Source organism: Physeter macrocephalus, chromosome 4, assembly GCF_002837175.3.
Source record: "Physeter macrocephalus isolate SW-GA chromosome 4, ASM283717v5, whole genome shotgun sequence".
Classification (NCBI taxonomy): Eukaryota; Metazoa; Chordata; class Mammalia; order Artiodactyla; family Physeteridae; genus Physeter; species Physeter macrocephalus.
The window spans coordinates 57,802,482-57,813,416 of record NC_041217.1 but is presented as its reverse complement, the minus strand read 5'-3'; positions in this window follow the sequence as shown (position 1 = coordinate 57,813,416).

Genomic DNA, 10,935 nt, shown 5'->3' with positions numbered 1-10,935 from the left:
CTTTTTTTTTTTTTTTTTTGTGGTATGCGGGTCTCCCTCTGCTGTGGCCTCTCCCGCTGCGGAGCACAGGCTCCGGACGCGCAGGCCCAGCGGCCATGGCTCACGGGCCCAGCCGCTCCGCGGCACGTGGTATCCTCCCAGACCCGGGTGCGAACCCTGTTCCCCTGCATCGGCAGGCGGACGCGCAACCACTGCGCCACCAGGGAAGCCCCCCAGTGCATTCTTTAGTATTCCATTTAATGAAGCTTTTTGCCTTAACCATTTTGCCTTCACTTGGGAAGAATAATTCACCTGGACAGCAATGTCTCAGGGTAATAGTAAGAGTCCTTCTTATTTCTCCCAAATCCTAAAGGCTGGTCTGGATATAATAAAGTTCCCTAGAGGTTCTACTTTGTTGGAATACGTGGACCATTTGCTTCTTTGCACTACTTCTGAAACCTCCTCATGGGAAGACAGCATCTAAAAACTTTTAGCCTTAAAGGGACACAAGGTCGTCAAAGAAAAATTACTGTTTTCCCAAATCCAGGTTCGGTATTTAGAGCATCTGATATTATAACAAGGGTTACACCTAGATCCAATTAGACTTCATGGTGTCCTATGTTTCCCAAAACCCAAAACTAAGCACCAACTGTGAGGTTTTTCTTGGGCTACTTGGTTACTGCTGAAATTGAATTCCAAATTTCTCTTATGCCCAAACTACTATAGGTTTTACTCAACATTAACAACCCCAGTCCAATTTTATGGGACAATGTAGCCTTAAAAGCCTTAAAGGAGAATTTGATGAACTCATCTCCCCTTGAGCTCCCTAATTATCATATCTCCCCCTTATATATATGAAAAGGGAATGCCCTTGGAGTACTCACCCAAAAACACAGGATCTACCATGGACCTATGGGGAATTATAGTCAGCAACTGGACCCTGTGTCATGGGGATACCACTCTGGTCTTAGAGCCATTATGGCCACTGCCCTTTTGGCTAAGACCAAAGAGAAAATTATTGTGGAATCCCCTTTAACTATTTTTGTACTTCATGCAGTAGAAGCTCTCCTGAATTGTCATCACACTCAGTATTTCTCAGTCAGCTGCCTCACCTCCTATGAAGTCCTTTTGTTAACTGTCATGCACATAACCCTTTATATTGTAATGAACTTAACCCAGCTACTCTTCTTCCCTCCATCACTGACAAAGTCCCTCATGACTGCTTAACACTGATGGACCACCTCCTGACTCCTCATGATGATCTACAGAAAATCCCATCGGGTAATATTTACTTCTCATGGTTCACTGATGGTTCTTATTTTATTTATTTTATTTTTTTTGCGCTGTGGGGACCTCTCACTGTTGTGGTCTCTCCCGTTGCGGAGCACAGGCTCCGGACGCGCAGGCTCAGCTGCCATGGCTCACGGGCCTAGCCGCTCCGCGGCATGTGGGATCTTCCCGGACCGGGGCACGAACCCGTGTCCCCTGCATCGGCAGGAAGGCTCTCAACCACTGCGCCACCAGGGAAGCCCCATGGTTCTTATTTTAAAGGTGACAATGGCAAATATTTTGTTGAGTATGTTATTATAACTACTTTTGATGTCGAGGCAGCATTTTTACCCATGGCTACTTTGGCCCAACAGGCTGAATTATATGCTGTTACACAGGCTTGAACTTTAGCCAAGGACAAAACTGCCAATATTTATACTGATAATAGATATGCTTTTGGTAGTTCATGATTTTGGAATGTTGTGGAAGGAATGTTGGTTTCCTTACTTCCAGTGGAAATAAAAATTTAAATGGTAGCTATATTTAAGAATTATTTGATGCAATATTTTTACCTGTCACTTTAGCTATTATTAAGATTCCAGGGCTTTTTAAACTTGACTCTCTGGAAGTTGGGGAAATCACTTTGTTGATAATCCTTCAAAGAATGGTGCCTTTAAGGGGAACAAAAGCAACTAAACCTTTGTCATGGTCCAAAGAGATGTTTTCCCAAATGATAATTTTTAAAAACTAGCACATGGGGCTTCCCTGGTGGTGCAGTGGTTGAGAATCCACCTGCCAATGCAGGGGACACGGGTTCGTGCCCCGGTCCGGGAAGATCCCACATGCCGCGGAGTGGCTGGGCTCGTGAGCCATGGTCGCTGAGCCTGTGTGTCCGGAGCCTGTGCTCTGCAACGGGAGAGGCCACAACAGTGAGAGGCCCGCGTACAAAAAAAACAAAACAAAACAAAAACAAAAACAAACAAAAAAAAACTAGCACATGGATTTCATACAACTTCCTTTGTCTAATGAATATAAATATGTTTAGTCATGATCTGTACATTTTCAGACTGGACTGAAGCCTTCCCTTGCAGACAGTCTACTACCTGTTTTGTGGCTAAAGTCCTTTTGGGAAAGATTATTCAAACTTCATAGTGACCAAGTAACCTGTTTTGCTGGCCAGGTGCTTTAACAAGTCTGTGTTGTGTGTCTGGTTTTACAACACTTTTACTGTGCTCAATCATCTAATGCACTAACAGCATTATTAACACTCAATTGACAAAATTTGTAGAGGCCCTCCAAATACCTTGGTCAAAAGCATTGCTGTTGGTCCTTCTAAATCTCAGACCCAGCCCTCTTGGAGCTCATAAACTCTCACCCTTTGAAATGGTCACAGGACATTCAATACAATTGGCACCTGCTTCTTTTGATCCACAACTGATAGAAGGAGAGATACTCTAATATTGCAAAGGCCTAATTGCTTCTATTAAAATAACCATGTTTTGGTAGAGCCATCTTTTCACAGTGTACTCTCTAGAGATGAAGACCTTAAGCATCACATTTTGAAACCTGGAAATTTTATCTATTGGAAAAGACACTGCCACAAGAACTCTCTTCAATCTTGCTGGAAAAGCCCCTATGAAGTACTGCTAACCAACCCTTGTGCCACCAAACTCTAAGGAATAGACTTTTGAATTCATGTTACACACCTAAAGAAAACACTGAACCCTAACTGGACATACACTTCATCTGGTGACTTGAAAGTAAAGATTTTCCAGAATTGAAGCAGATGACATCTGATGAGGCAGCTTTCCTAAGATATCTGGACCAGCTCTACTGGAAGTTTATTGCCAAACCTTTGATGATGTAATGTTTCACATGATCTCCAATGTCTATGAACTTGATAACATATGGACTTTAGATAAAAAGTGCCTGACAGTTCTCCCTCCTACCCTTAACTTGTTACTTCACTGTGACCTTAATAGGTTTTCAATCTGTGAACTTTCCCATTGATAAGACACATGATGCCCAGGAAAGGTCCTTCCTGATGTTGAGGGACAAAAAGCTGCTGAAACTAGAAAACCTGATACTTGATCAGAGATGCTTTCAGAGAATGGTCTTCATCAAAAGGGGTAAATGTAAAAAAATAATCAACAGAAACCTCAATTAAATAGAGTGGGAGACCAGAATGGGGAGTTCTCACACCCTGTAATGATAACAATCCAACAGGAAAAAGGAAGACCCCCTTTCTTTTCTGGCAAGGACTCAACCAATGAAAAACCATGGACTCTCTAATGTAGCCCTCCATACTTTCTTTTCCTCTCCTTCCCTTGCCATGTGGGAAGTTGCCTGGGACTCACCATGGTTGCAGACCCCAAATTTCAACTCCCAGCAGGTCCTGAATAAACCTATCTTTGCTGGAGAAATATTTGGTAGTCTACTTGTTTAGGTCAACACAAAAAGGCACTGAAAAGTTACAACCTAGGATTTAAATTAACCAGAACTAGACAAAGCCTTTCCAAAAACAAAATATAGCCTTGACTCAACACAGTCTCTGACTGAAATAAAGTTATAAGCCCTTTCTCTATATGCCCAGCAGAGAAAAAGGTAAAATCTCTATGGAGAAATGTAAACTGGAGGCTCTATCTTTTTTTTTTTTTCTATTCAATATCTACCTTTCAATTAAAAATTACTAATCATGCCAAGACACAGGAACATATGATTGTAAGCCAAGAGGGAAGAAGATAAGAAACAGACTCAAAGGTAATCAAGATAATAAGTTGAAAATTAAGAATTTCAAAATAACTATGATTGGCATGCTCAAGAACATAGAGGCAAAGATGGAGAAAATAGATCAAAAGATAAAGACCTTCACCAAAGTGTTGTAATTCATTTAATATTTAAATTCTATAACATAAAAATATAATAACTGAAATTAAGAATCAAACAGGTCTTTGGCAGCAGTTTTGACACAGCTGAAGACAGGGTTAGTGAACTGGAAGAAATGTTAACAGAAAATAATCAAACAGCAGCACTGAGATTAAAAAACACAACCATTGAGAATAGGAAATACAGAAAAAATGTGGAAGATATTGTGGGGTAAAATGAAGAGTTGTACAGATGAAAGAAAGAAAAAAGTAAAAACAATATTTGGAGAAAAACTATATGAGAAATTTTCAAAACAGATCAAAGCCATCAACCCACAGATCAACCACCAACCTAGAATTCTTATCCACCAAAATTATCCTACAAAAGTGAAGGAGAAATACATTCTCAGATAAATGATAATTGGGGAAATTTCTCACCAATAGACCGGACTTGCAAGAAATGTTGAAATAAGTTCTTTAGAGAGAAGCAAAATGATACAGAAGAAGCACTGCAAACCACAAGCTAAATAAGTCAAGTAAGATGTAAGCAAATAATAGTAAAGCCTTTCAGCACCAATATAATGAAAAACTTTAAAATGAATAAAAGAGAAAAATGACACATGACTTTAAAATGACAACTGAATTCTCAACAAAAATGATGGAGGCCAAGAGATAACAGAATGATATTTTTAAGGTGTTAAAAGAAAATAACTGCCAAGTTAGAATTCTTTAACCAGTGAAAATATCCATACCAAAAAAAAAATCATAAAAGTCATTTCCAGGGCTTCCCTGGTGGCGCAATGGTTGAGAGTCCACCTGCTGATGCAGGGGACATGGGTTCATGTCCCGTCCAGGAAGATCCCACATGCCGTGGAGTGGCTAGATCCGTGAGCCATGGCCACTGAGCCTGCCCGTCCGGAGCCTGTGCTCCGCAACGGGAGAGGCCACAACAGTGAGAGGCCCATGTACCGTAAAAAAAAAAAAAAAAAAAAATCATTTCCAGAAAGAAAAAAAAAATCTAAGAAATTTATTGCCAGGAAAGATAGAAATGAATGAAGAAATAAAGTGCACTAGAAAGGGCAAATATGTGTGTAAAAATAAATAAATATTGATTCTAATAAAAACACAATATTATGTGGGAGTTAAAATATAAGTAAAATTCATGGCAAGAGTAACAAAATATTGAAAGGGAACTAAAATATCCCTAACTTCTAACATTATTGGGAAGTAATAAAAATAATAGTTATTATTGAACTATAATAAGTCAAGGGTACATATTGTAATCTCTGGGGTTACCATTAAAGGAATAGTAAAAGAATAAATATATGTCAAATAAATAGAGAAGGAAATGGAACAAGAAAAATATTTCACTAAGATATTAATGGTATTAATTTATTTATAATTAATAAAAGACACCAGAAACGGATAAAAACAAAGAGAGGTGCTGAATAGGAAAAATATAATATAAAGATATAAATAAGTCTATATATATATCAGTAATAACAAAAACATAAATGTGCTAAATACTAAGACTATGGATGAGTTAAAAAGAAAATATAACTAAGTTATTTATTAGAAGCACACTTTAAATATAAACACACAAAAGGTTGAAAATAAAGGGGTAGAAAAGTATATCCCAGTAACCCTAACCCCCCAAAAAGGTGGAATATCTATATTAACTCCAAAAATGTACACTTTAAGCAAAAGGCATTACTAGAGATAAAGATGTACATTTCATAATAAATATTAATAAAATAAAAATTAACTAAATAAAATAATGTTAGACTTCTTTTAGAAGCCATGCAAGGAAAAAGAGAATGGAATAAAATATTTAAAGTATTGAAAGAACAAAAACAAACAAACCAATCAATGTAGAATTCTGTACCCGGCAATATTATTCTTCAAATGTGAAAGCGAAACAAAGACTTTCTCAGGTAAACAATAATGAAGGAATTGCCCACCAATAAATCTGGCTAGTAAGAAATGCTAAAAAGAAGTTCTTCAGAGAGAAGGAAAATGATATAGGTCAGAAAAATCAGATTTATATGAATAAAGGAATATTAGAGAAAGAGCAAATGAACTTAAAATAACATCTTTTACTTTTCTTATTTTTAAATGATCTAACAAATAACGGTTTGTTAAAAAAATAGTAACAATGATGATTATAGCTTACAGATAAGTGAAATATATGACAGTAATGTTATAAAGTAGGGGAGGGAGGAATTGGTAATACTCTGTTATGTTACCTGCACTACCCATAAAGCAGTATAGTATTATTTGAAAGTGGACTGAGATAGTTGAAAAATCTAGGTCTGCCACTTAAACATATTTTTAAAGAATTATAATTGATATGCTAAGAGAGAAGAGGAAATGGAATCCTATAAAATGTTCAATTAAAACCAAAAGGCAGAAAAAGATGTGGAAGACAAATAAAAGGGAAAAAGTCAAGGGCAATGAATAGGATCCAGTTACAAAGGTGGTGGATACTAATCCAGCAATATAAACAATTGCTTTAAATTCAAATGGTCTAAATACAACAATTAAAAGACTATCAGAATGGATTTAAAAAAAACCACCACCAACAACAAGACCCAACACTATGTTTTCTATAGGAAACCCATTTAAAATATAAAAACACAAATAGATTAAAAGTAAAGGAATACTGCATGTTAAGCTGGTGGCAGGGGAGGACACAGAGTTCATGTCTGCCTACAACGAGGGTGCCTGCTGGATGCTGGTGGGGGACTTTGACGCCCAAGGAGACAGGAGGAAACTCCGAGCAACTGGGTAGGATGAGGGGGGAGTGAGGGGGGAAGAGTAGTGGAGGCCGGACAGGACCAGCACCCCTAGGGGGTATCTGGGAAGGGGGAGGGTCTCCTAAGCCTGGAGGGACCCTCGGGGGCTTGGAGGATTGGGAGGAGTGCGCTTAGCATCTCCCCTGCCCAGTTTGGGCCCAGGAAGCCTGCAGGGCACCCAGGCCGGGTCCTCTGCCCTCCGAGGCGCCTTCCAGGCTGCTTTAGTCCTAGGGGCATTGGAGGGAGACAGGGAGAGAAGAGGAGAGGCGGACAGGAGGGGCCCTCCAGGACAGGAGGATGAGAGGAGGCTGAGCAGGCATTTCCCCCACCCATTCAGGCCCCAATAAGCCTGCTGGACTCCTGGGCCTGGTCCTCTGCCCTCTGAGTCTCCCTCTGGCTGCAGGGGTCCTAGGGATGTAAGAGGGAGGGAGGAGGGGGAAGAGGAGGAGAGGCAGATGGGAGGAATATCCAGGGCTGGGGGATCAGAGGAGGAACTGCAGGTGTTTCCCCCATGCACTAGGCCCTGGGGAGCCTGTTGGGTTTCTGGGTCTTGTCCCCTGCCTTCCAGGGTCACCACTGGGTGCATGGGTCCCAGGGTCATAGGAAGGAGGGGGTAGAAGAAAAAGAGAGACCATGGGGAGGGGCTCTCTGAGATTGCAAGATTGGGGGGAACACGCCTGGCATTTCCCCTGCCCACTTGGGCCCAGTGAGCCTGTTGGGGTCCTGGACCTTGTCCTCCACCCTTCAAGGCCAGAGGCATGCCTGGGCCCCTCCTGCTTCATTGAGCCTAAGCCCCCTCCCCAGCCCCCTGAGGGCCTTTACTGGCCTTTTGGGGCCTAAACATAGACCCTGCCCACCACCTAAACCCCGCCCCAGCCTAAGTGCCACCCCCCCACAACCAAGACCTTTCCAGCATTTTTTGTTTTCCTTTTCTTCTCTTTTTTACTAGTGTGGTTCTGTTTTACCTTCTGGTTGTTGTTTCATCTATATTTTTATTTTTTTATTCTTTCTAACATATCTTTTAGTTTTCTAGTCTAATTTTATATTTTACCCTTTCTTATTGTTCTGCTCCTTTTTTTAAAAAAAATTTTTTTGGCTCCATTGGGTCTTTGTTGCTGTGCGTGGACTTTCTCTAGTTGCAGCGAGTGGGTGCTACTCTTTGTTGCACTGCATGGGCTTCTCATTGCAGTGGCTTCTCTTGTTGCAGAACACAGGCTCTAGTCATGCGGGCTTCAGTAGTTGTAGCACACAGGCTCAGCAGTTGTGGCTTTGCAGGCTCTAGAGAGCCGGGTCAGTCATTGTGGTGCATGTGCTTAGTTGCTCTGCGGCATGTGGGATATTCCTGGACCACGGCTCGAACCCATGTCCCTGGCATTGACAGGCAGATTCTTAACCACTGTGCCAACGGGAAAGTCCCTCTTTTTTTTCTTTTCTTCTTTTTGCCACCCCATGCTGCTTACAGGATCTTGGTTCACGAGCTGGGAGTTAGGCCAGAGCTCCTGCGATGGGACCTCTGACTCCGAACCACTGGACAAACAGAGAACCTCAGACCCCAGGGAATATTCATTGGAGTGAGGTCTCCCACAAGTTGTCATCTCAGCAGAAAGACCCAGCTCTACCCAACTGTCTACAAACTCCAGTACTGGAATCCTCAGGCCAAACAACCAGTAAGACAGGAACACAATCCCACACACCAAAAAAAAGAGACAAGAAAAAAATATGTCACAGATGAAGGAGCAAAGTAAAAACCTACAAGACTAAATAAATAGAGAGTAAATAGGCATCTTACCTGAAAAAGTATTATGGGTAATGATAGTAAAGATGATCCAGAATCTCAGAAATAGAATGGAGGCATGGATTGAGAAAATACAAGAAATGTTTGACAAAGATCTAGAAGAACTGAAGAACAAACAGAGGTGAACAACACAATAACTGAAATGAAAAATACACTAGAAGGAATCAATAACAGAATAACTAAAGCAGAAGAACGAATAAATGAGCTGGAAGACAGAATGGTGGAAATAACTGCCAAGGAGCAGAATAAAGAAAAAAGAATGAAAAGAATTGAAGACAATCTCAGAGACCTCTGGGACAACACTAAATGTACCAACAATCGAATTACAGGGATCCCAGAAGAAGAAGAGAAAAAGAAAGGTTCTGAGAAAATATCCAAAGAGATTATAGTGGAAAACTTCCCTAACATGGGAAAGGAAATAGTCATGCAAGTCCAAGAAGCACTGAGAGTCACATACAGGATAAACCCTAGGAGAGACACACCAAGACACATATTAATTAACCTAACAAAAATTTAATTCAAAGAAAAAATATTAAAAGCAGCAAGGGAAAAGCAAAAAATAACATACAAAGAATCCCCATAAGGTTATCAGCTGATTTTTCAGTAGAAACTCTGCAGGCCAGAAGGGAGTGGCAGGATATACTTAAAGTGATAAAAGAGTAAAACCTACAACCAAGATTACTCTACCCAGCAAGGATCTCATTCAGATTCAACAGAGAAATCAAAAGCTTAACAGACAAGCAAAAGCTAAGAGAATTCAGTACCAACAAACCAGTTTTACCTTTATGCTAAAGGAACTTCTCTAGGTGGGAAACACAAAAGAAGAAAAAGACCCACAAAAACAAACCCAAAACAATTAAGAAAATGGTAATAGGAACATACATATAGATAATAACCTTGAATTTAAATGGATTAAATGCTCCAACCAAAAGACGTAGACTGACTGAATGGATACAAAAACAAGACCCGCACATATGCTGTCTGCAAAAGACCCACTTCAAACCTAGGGACACAGACAGACTGAAAGTGAGGGGATAGAAAAAGATATTCCCTGCAAATGGATATCAAAAGAAAGCTGGAGTAGCAATTTTCATATCAGACAATATAGACTTTAAAATAAAGACTATTACAAGAGACAAAGACGGACACTACCTGATGATCAAGGGATCAATCCAAGAAGAAGATATAACAATTGTAAATATTTATGCATCCAACATAGGAGCACTTCAAAATATAAGGCAAATGCTAACAGCCATAAAAGGGGAAATTGACAGCAATACAATAATAGCAGGGGACTTTAACACCCTACTTACAACAATGGACAGATCATCCAAACAGAAAATAAATAAGGAAACACAAACTTTAAATGACCCAATAGACCAGATAGATTTAACTGATAATTATAAGACATTCCATCCAAAAGTGGCAGAATACACTTTCTTCTCAAGTGCACGTGGAACATTCTCCAGGATAGATTACATCTTTGGTCACAAATCAAGCCTTGGTAAATTTAAGAAAATGGAAATTGTATCAAGTATCTTTTCTGACCACAACGCTGTGAGACTAGATATCAATTACAGGAAAAAAAAAAAACTGTAAAAAATACAAACACATGGAAGCTAAACAATACACTACTAAGTAACCAAGATATCACTGAAGAAATCAAAGAGCAAATCAAAAATACCTAGAAACAAATGACAATGAAAACAAGATGACCCAAAGCCTACAGGATGCTGCAAAAGCAGTTCCAAGAGGGCAGCTTATAGCAATAAAATCCTACCTCAGGAAACAAGAAACATCTCAAATAAACAACCTAAACTTACACCTAAAGCAATTAGAGAAAGAAGAACAAAAAGCCCCAAAGTTAGCAGAAGGAAAGAAATCAAAAAGATCAGATCAGAAATAAATGAAAAAGAAATAAAAGAAATAATAGCAAAGATCAATAAAACTAAAAGGTGGTTCTTTGAGAAGATAAACAAAATTGATAAACCATTAACCAGACTTATCAAGAAAAAAAGAGAGAAGACTCAAATCAACAGAATTAGAAATGAAAAAGAAGTAACAACTGACACTGCAGAAATACAAAGCAACATAAGAGACTACTACAGCAACTTTATGCCAATAAAACTGACAACCTGGAAGAAATGGACAAATTCTTAGAAAAGTACAACCTTCTAAGATGGAACCAGGAAGAAATAGAAAATATGAACAGACCAATCACAAGCACTGAAAT